The 7,752-nt window shown below is 43.4% G+C and overlaps 1 long non-coding RNA gene across 2 annotated transcripts; it reads left to right on the top strand.

Moving 5' to 3' along the window:
• The first annotated feature begins 482 nt into the window (after nt 1–482).
• Nucleotides 483–6,922, top strand: LOC129640722 (uncharacterized). Of its 2 annotated transcripts, XR_008708934.1 has the most exons (5): nt 483–707; nt 3,235–3,289; nt 4,744–4,832; nt 5,465–5,542; nt 6,172–6,922. It is a non-coding gene; the product is annotated as an uncharacterized LOC129640722 (long non-coding RNA). The 2 variants fall into 2 exon arrangements; XR_008708933.1 differs by lacking the exon at nt 5,465–5,542 and having other exon boundaries at nt 484–707.
• The last annotated feature ends 830 nt before the right edge of the window (nt 6,923–7,752 follow it).

Genomic DNA, 7,752 nt, shown 5'->3' with positions numbered 1-7,752 from the left:
TCCCTGAAGCCAGCCAAAATTCACATAGGAGCATTTCCAGGGTCTCCACGTAGCCAGCTGGACAGAAAATCCAGTGTGGTTCAAACAAGCTGACAGACAAGCAGGAGAGGACTCACGGGCAGATGGCCTCCCTCCGGTCTCAGGGGAGCTCCGGGACCACAGCAGGAACCAGCGCTCTCAACCCCCGGGCTCAGCAGCGCCCTCCTTTTCAGGCTGGCGGCTCTGCCCTGACGGGCGCAGGAAGGCCACCAACTGCCCCAGGCTGAACTCACTCCCCTCCCACGGCTGTAGCCTGACCTCACCCGGCCTCACCCCTTCCGGCAGAACCAGCCCTCCTCTTCCCTTGATTCCAGTGTGAGGCCCGGCCCTGGGCCCTGATTGGTCACCGCCCCAGTCCTGAGCCACTCACGGTGGCCAGGGAGGATGGAACACACCGATTGGCCAGGTCCAGGTCATGTGACCATACTCTCCAGGATACGTGCGAGCTGCTCACCCTGTGTCCGGGGTAGAGAGAGTGTGATGCCTCCAGAGCAGAGCTGAGACTCCAGTCCATGTGTCCGTGTGCTCAGTGTCCTGGGACGTGCCTGCACATCCTCTCTACACACCGCTTTGTCCTCTGCAGACAAAATATTCATGACACACCTCTTCCTTTCCCAAGCGCTGTTTCACACACCCACATTCAAGGGAGCAAGACCTCCTGTTTGAAGGTAGGTTTGGAGATCCTCTCTTAACCTCTGGACTTGTTTCTTGTATTGCTACCACTGCTACTGCCAAGTCACTTCAGTCGTGTCTGACTCTGTGCGACCCCATAGACGGCAGCCCACCAGGCTCCCCTGTCCCTGGGATTCTCCAGGCAAGAACACTGGAGTGGGGTGCCATTGCCTTCTCCAGTTTCTTATACTGTTAGAATAATTTATTCAGTCTAAAAACCCCCCACAAGCACCACCATATGCTTGCTGCTTTGCCTATTCAGGATTCTTAGCTGTTCTGACAGAGAAGGCAATGGCAACCCACTCCAGTACTCTTGCCTGGAAAGTCCCATGGGCAGAGGAGCCTTGTAGGCTGCAGTCCATTGGGTCGCGGAGAGTCGGACAGGACTGAGCGACTTCCCTTTCACTTTTCTCTTTCATGCATTGGAGAAGGAAATGGCAACCCACTCCAGTGTTCTTGCCTGGAGAATCCCAGGGACAGGGGAGCCTGGTGGGTCTATGGGGTCGCACAGAGTCCGACATGACTGAAGCAACTTAGCAGCAGCAGCTGTTCTGAGGGCATGGCCCAGGGACCTCCCAAAGGGAATGCATTTTGTCCAAGGAAGCACCTGAGAGGCTGAATCACTGAATCACTTTGCTGTACACCTTAAACAAACAAATTATTATAAATCAACAATACCTCAATTTAAAGAAAAGATATTCCCTCATCAAAAATTGTTCCAAATTTTGTAAAGTTCTTCCTTCAATTGTTGGTTTTTAATATGTGTCTAATTGGTTTGGTGGTGTTTTGTGAGGTAGGGATCCAACTTACCTTCCCACATGGATACCAGATTGTCCCAATGGGACGATTCCTTTGTCCTTGAATAATTGAATATTTTTTAATTTAATAATGGAAATTATTAAATTAAATTATTGAATTAATTTAATCATTAAATATTAAATTATGTATTATATTAATATTATAAAGTAATCTATTATATTGATTAAATTAGCTATTGAATTAATTTATTTAAATTAATATTTAATTTATTTTAATTTAAATAATATTTCAATTATTGTGCTTGATTTATTCATATTTTCTATTTGTTCCTGGTTCAGTCTTTAGAAGATTGTACTTTTCTAAGAATTTGTCCTTTTGTTCCAGGATATCCATTTTCTTGTCATGCAGTTATTTCTAATTGTCTCTTATGACCCTTTGTCTTTCTTTGTGGTCTGTTGTAACGTCTCCTTTTTCATTTCAAGTTGCTTTGAGTCTTCTCCTTGTTTTTCTTGATGAGTCCGGCTAATGATTTGTCAAGTTTGTTTATGTTCTCCAAGACGTATCTTATTGTTTTATTCATCTTTGCTCGTGTTTCCTTCATTTCCATTTATTTCTGCTCTGATCTTTATGATTTCTTTCCTTCTGCTAACTTTGGAGGTTTTGTGGCCATTTTCCTCTTTTTCTAGGTTCTTTAGGTGTTAGATTAGGTTGTTTATTTGATGTTCTTTTCATTTCTTGAGGTAGGCTTCTTGTATTGCTATAAACTTCCCTCTTAGCATTGATTTATTGCATCACATAGGTTTTGGGTTGTCATTTATTCATTGCCATTTGTTTTTAGGTATTTTTAAATTTCCTCTTTGATTTCTTCAGTGACCTGTTTGATTTCTCCATGTGTTTGTGTTTTTTACAAATTTTCCTATAAATGATCCCTAATCATGTATCAGTGTGATCAGAAAAGATGCTTGCTGTGATTTCAGTTTCTTAAATTTTGCAAGGCTTGATTTGTGACCCAAGATGTGATCCATTCCAGAGAGTGTTTCATGTGCACTTGAGGAAAAAAAAAATGTATTCTGCTGTTTGGTGATGGAATATGCTAAAGATATCAATAAGGTCCATCTAGTCTAATGTGTGATTTAAGGCTTATGTTTCTATATTAATCTTCTTTGTGGATGATCTGTCCATTGGTATAAGTGGGGTGGTAAAGTCCCCTAGTATTATTTTCTTACTGTCGATTCCCTGTTTTATGGTTATTTGTATTTGTCTTACGTATTTAGGTGCTCCTGTGTTGGATGTGTGTGTATTATTATTGCACTATCCTCTTCCTGGATCGATCTCTTTATCATTATGTAGTGTCTTTCCTTGTCTCTTGTAATAGTCTTTATTTAAAAGTCTATTTTATCTGAGATGAGAATTGCTACTCCAGCTTTCTTTTGATTTCTATTTGCATGGAATACCTTTTTTCCAGGCCCTCCGTTTTAGTCCGTGTGTGTCCCTAGGTCTGAGGTGGATGTATTATGGACACCATTTATATGGGGCTTGTTTTTGTTTCCATTCAGCCAGTCTGTGTTTCAGTTGGACCATTTTATCCATTTATAGGTAAGGTAATTATTGCTATGCATGATACTATTATTTACTTTATTATTCTGTTTTTTTTTCCATGTCTATTCACTCCCTTCTATTTCCTGCCTAGAGAGCATCCTTTAATATTTGTTGTAAAGCTACTTTGGTGGTGCTGAATTTTTTAACTTTTGCTTATTTGTAAAGGTACTGAGTTCTTTGAATCTGAGTGAGGTCGTAGCTGGTTGGAGTAGTCTTGCTGGTAAGTTTTTCCCTTTCATAACTTTAAGTATATCATGCCACACCCTTCTGGCCTGCAGCGTTTCTTCAGAAAGATCAGCTGTTAAACTTATGGGGATTCCCTTGTTATTTGTTGCTTTTCCCTTTCTGCTTTTACCATTTTCTCTTTTTGCTAAGTTTTTCTTAGTTTGATCAGTATATGTCTTGGCATGTTTCTCCTTTGGTTTACCCTGTGTTGGACTCTCTGTGCTTCTTGGACCTGGGTGTGTTTCCTTCAACAATATAGGGAAATTTTCAGTCATTGTTTCTTCAAGGGAGAGTTTATCTTTCTCTCTTCTCCTTGAATTCCTATAATGTGAATGTTAGTATGTTTGATATCCACCAAATGGCCTTAAACTATCCTCAATTTTTTGGCTTATTTTCTTCTTTTTGGTGCTCAGATCAGGTGATTTCCACTACTCTGTATTTCTTTGTCTTTTTTTTAAATATAAATATTTATTTTAATTGGAGGCTAATTACTTTACAGTACGGTAGTGGTTCTGCCGTACATTGACATGAATCCGCCACGGGTGCACATGTGCTCCCCGTCCTGAGGCCCCGCCCCCTCCCTCTGGGTCAGCCCAGTGCACCGGCACTGCTCTGTGTGTCAGCTTACTGATCTGTCCTCTGAGTCATCCAATCTCTTGACTCATCTGCTGTATTTTTCGTGTCAGTTATTGTATTCTTCCATTATAATCAGTTCTTTTTTATACTTATTGCCTCTTTGTGGAGTTCTCACTCTGTTCTTTCATGCTTCCCCTGATAGAAGTCAATATCTTTTATTCGTTTATTTAATGGGTCCACTGGGGCTTGCTGTGTCATTGGCTTTCTCTAGTTGCATAGAGTGGGGGCTGCACTCAGTTTTGGTGCGTGGGCTTCCCATCGTTCTGTCTTCTCTTGTGGAGCACAGGCTCTAGGGTACATGAGTTCAACAGCTGTGACATGCAGCTTTACTTGCCCCGCAGCCTGGGATCTTAGTTCCCAGACCACGGGTTGAACCCTTGTTGCCTACATTGTCCGGAAAATCTTAACAAATGAACCAGCAGGGAAGACCCAGTAAATATCTTTATGACCCTTACTTTGCAGTCATTTGATGTAGATTATTTATCTCCATCTTGTTTAGTTCTTTTTCTGAGTTTATGTCTTAGCTGTTCATTTAGCATAGATTCTTTGTCTCTTTATTTTGCCTTTTTGTTTCTATGCATTAATATTAGGTAGATGAACTATGTCTCCATGTTGAATAAGTGGATGTTTGTAGAGTGTCTCCTAGGCGGCCCAAAGGAACAGCTCCCCCAGGTCACCAGAGACAGGAAATCCAGGGTGTCTCCTGTGTAGGCTGAGTTTGGTGTTCTGTTAGATGGACCTGCATTTGCTTTGGGCATGCTGGTGGGTCTGGCTGGCCCCCAGTGCAGCTGAATGTAAGCCCCACCTCAACAGTTGCAGGTGTACTTCTGGCTGGAGCTGACCTGGAGTGGGACTCACCTTGAGGGGATGCAAGTCACGGCTGAGTCCACCCACCGTGAATGGTAGGAAAGGAGGCGATTGTGTGGGAATCCAGGCCCTTGAGGGCAAAGCCATTTTGGAGGAGCGTTGTGGACGTGGCTGGGCTGGGTATGTCTGTTCCACAGGGAACACAGAGACATAGCAGGGCAAGCAGTGCTAGCAAGGTAAGTGAGGAATGTCAGAAAAGTCTCCTTCTAGCACTGGGACAGCTGGGTACAGGGAGGATTTTTTTAAATGTCAAGTGATTTCATCCCTGGATAAAGTTTCAAGAAATCCTTGCCCCTTTGGCACGTGTCCTAAAATTAGTATATAATTCTCTTTCCCATGTGACCTGTGGCTACATTGAGCATCATTACCGGCAACATTCAGCGTCAGTAAGTTTGGCACTAACCTATTAAGCATGGGGTCTTGGCTTACCACAGCCCCCAGCTCTCTCCCAGACGTAGCTCTGCTGGTTTCAAATCAAGATATGGGGGCTTGTCTTCCTCATTCAGGTCACCGGGGCTCAGGTGCTCAGCATGTCCTCCCAGGGAAGATACCAAGTTGGTAATGTCCCCTCCTAATTCTGGGTCACCCATCAGGAGTATGGGTCCTGACTAGACTCTATCTCTCCCTTCCAATGCATCTCCATATTGTTTTTTCTTTACAACCTTAGTTGTGGAAGAGCTACTCTGCTAATTTTCAAGTTGGCATCTGGGTTTTCCATGTGAGGAAGCTCTCAGAATAAAATAGAGTAAGTGTCTCAAAAAGTGCCGTTTCAGTTTCTGTGGAAGCTGTCTCCTTGTGTAAGTCAGTGGTTCTCAAAGTGTCATCACTGGACCAGCCGTGTTAGCATCACCTGGGAAGTGGTTAAAACTGGAGTTTCTTAAGGTCCACCCTGATCTACTGTATGAGATGCTCTGAATCATTCCTCCAAGCCATACACATGCTCAATCCTAAATTAACCTGAAACACATCTCCCCCAAGGTTCTGGGCCCACCGTGCCCCTTAGCTTTAACCAGGCACTACTGTTCTGCAATTCTGAGGAATTTTAGGAATTTGGGGGGCATGTTTCACCACTCTCACTGGGAAGATACTAAGGAATATCTAATAAGTTGGACACGATACTTCTCTCTCGTCACCCATTGTGAGAGTTCTTAGTACATAAAGTAAAAATAAAGAACAATTTGATTGATAAAGAAAATCCTACAGCAGGTTGGAAAGGTGAAGATGCTGCATTAAGATCAAGGTCTTGTACAAGGTTCATGGGAGTACAGGATGTACAGATATTTTGTAAACTTCATGGAAAAGAAACAAGGGTGGAGCAGAGTAGCCACTGGGCTTCAGTGACCCCCTACTGCTTAGCTGTGCACCTTCCTGCAGGTGTGATCACCACTGAACCCTGGGAAGAGCGCTTCACACCTTGAACTGTGAGGCTCCCCAGCAGGCTGGCCTGTGACCTCCTGGGCACCATCACCTTCTGCTGCTTCCTGAACTGGCCATGTTTTCTCCCTCTGCCTTCATCTCCTCTGCCTTTATCGCCTCGTCTTTTGTGGGGTTGTCAGTACCTTGTGGTCTGTGCTGGGCCAAGGAAGACGCACGTTTGCACTTCTGAACCCTACTGGCCACCTGATGACACGTCATCCTCCCGTGATCGTTAACTCTGGCCCTGATGGGAGAGAGCTGTGTTCACTCACCACTGATGTACTCTCTTTTAGCTAAAGAAGGAATCCGTTCTAATCATGCTTTTTAGGTGGCTGGATTTACCAAACAGAAATACACGAATCCCAGTTAAATTTGAATTTTTGGGAAACAATGAAAACTTTCTTTTTCTTTTTTTAGTAGAAGTCCATCTCCTGCAATACTTGGGATGTATTTATACTAAAAAATTATTCACTGAGAACCAAATTTAACTAGATGTCTTGTGTTTTACCTGACAGGCTTACTCCCAAGGTAAAGGGGTTCCCATTTTAGCTTCCCATCCTAGGAGTGGCACTTTGTCTTAGAAAGGAATGTATTTAGTCATCAAAATAAGGTCAGACTTACCTGCACGCCAGCCATGACTTGTGACATATTGATCACATGTTGAAATGATAATACTTTTTGTTTACTGGATTAAAATATAATTTGAAAATTAATTTCATCTGCTTCTTTATGTTTTTAAATGTGGTTACTAGAAAATTTAAGGTATTATACGGAGCTTGAGTTTGTAGTCCATAGTACACTTCACTGGACAGCTTTGGCCTAGAGCAAAAGCCATGCTGGGGGACCTAACGACCATCGGGCTGGGAGTGGGGCACCCCTCTCCCCAGAAAGAGTTAGACTCTCCCCTTTGGAGTCGTTTGTGGCTGAACTGGTCGGGGGCATACAGATTCCTTGAGTGTAGTTTGTCTTTACAAAGATTTTATTGTTTGAATTTTTCAGTTCTGACCAAATCTTGGTGGTTTTTGATTGACGAGAGACCAAACAGGCCTGGAGTGCATTTCCTGTTAAGTATATTTGTAGCAGGGTGCTTCCCAGGTGACTCTGGTGGTATAGAACCCATCTGCCAATTTAGGACACACCGAAGACTAGGGATAAAAGTTTGATCCCTAGGTCAGGAAGATCGCCTGGAGGAGGGCAAGACAACCCACTCCAGTATTGTTGCATGGAGAATCCCATGGACAGAGAATCCTGGTGGGCTACAGTCCATAGGGATGCACTGAGTCGGACATGCCTGAAATGACTGAGCACACACGTGTATTTGCAGTTGAATTATGACAGCAGATTGCGACACATGGGAAGAAGCAAGATGGGTGTGGAAAGGGGGTGGTTTGGGAAAGGGTCTGGTTTCTGGAAGCTGTGCCGTGTTGTCCTTTTTACTCCTCTTTTTCTTCTTTTGGTTTTATGATTGCATACTGGTGGTGGCAAGACAACACTGACTGCATTTGCTAGAAGCAGATGTCCCCATTAATTTAGATTTTA

The sequence above is a fragment of the Bubalus kerabau genome, unplaced genomic scaffold (genome assembly GCF_029407905.1).
Source record: "Bubalus kerabau isolate K-KA32 ecotype Philippines breed swamp buffalo unplaced genomic scaffold, PCC_UOA_SB_1v2 scaffold_38, whole genome shotgun sequence".
NCBI lineage: Eukaryota > Metazoa > Chordata > Mammalia > Artiodactyla > Bovidae > Bubalus > Bubalus kerabau.
Note: the sequence above shows the minus strand (reverse complement) of the source record. Positions and strands in the feature narration are given on the sequence as shown.